The sequence below is a fragment of the Lathyrus oleraceus genome, chromosome 1, assembly GCF_024323335.1.
Source record: "Lathyrus oleraceus cultivar Zhongwan6 chromosome 1, CAAS_Psat_ZW6_1.0, whole genome shotgun sequence".
Taxonomy (NCBI): Eukaryota; Viridiplantae; Streptophyta; class Magnoliopsida; order Fabales; family Fabaceae; genus Lathyrus; species Lathyrus oleraceus.
Genome location: NC_066579.1, coordinates 359,071,890 through 359,072,965, shown reverse-complemented (window position 1 = coordinate 359,072,965; position 1,076 = coordinate 359,071,890).

The window sequence follows — 1,076 nt, the reverse complement described above, 5'->3', positions numbered from 1 at the left end:
GTTTCTACTTTGCACGGCCAAACAACCTCATTTCATCATTGTTCTTCAAATCTGGTAAGATTTTCGACTCTCTCATTTTTCAAAATCATGCTATGCTTTATGAAGATCTTGCCATGCTGATTATTCTGAGCCTTAAATCGTGTAAAATGATTGCATATTGAGAGAGATACATGGATTCAAAGTTTGGCATTCGAATATGTTTGTGCTTTGTTCTTTCTTGTTAGCATGATTTAATGAAAATGAATGTTGGATTTGTGATGTATGTTGTTAGACGATTCGATTAGCATGCTTGTTGTCCAAATCTGGAACAAAAGTTCATCCCCCATTGATGAACACGATGAACAGCCCAGGAACCCTAGAAATATTCAACCCAGAATTTGTTTTGATCCGCTGGAATTCGTGTTTGGTCGCTAGCTTTTGTTTTTGCATGAAAATTGACTGTTTTATTGCCATGAACCAATAGCCGGTTGCCACGCTTCTAATTGGAACGCTGCGTTCCATTTAACTGACCAGAAAATTACAAGTTTGCCATTCCGTGTTTATTATTTAATTAATCATTTTCTATTTTAATTTTTATTTCACTTTGTATACTAATCTTTCAAAAATCATAAGCCAATCAATATTTATCCAATTTTGATGGGATTTTTTGCAAAATAATCCTCTTGATCTCTAGTTTTTTATCATGATTTTTCCAGATTTTTTGCATGTATGGATTTTAAAATGTGCTAGGGTTTGTCATATGTGTCCATTTTATGTATGTCTTACCAAATTGATTGTGAAATGATGATACTTTATCCAATGCTTCCCAAATTTTTTGTGCTTAAACTAGACATGTTCATGGTGATTTTGGTGTAGAGTTTGTGAATTTATCATTGCTGGTTTGTGAGTTGTGATTTTTTGAATAGGGGTGTGACAATTTGTGTCACACCATTCATGTCCAACTTCATGATTTTAATTACCATGCTTCTTGAACTCAAATTGGTTTGAATTTTTGCATGAAGTCACTTGTGGATGTCTAGTTTACATGTGAATTTTAATGGAATTATTGATGGCATTTCCTATTTGTTTGATAATTT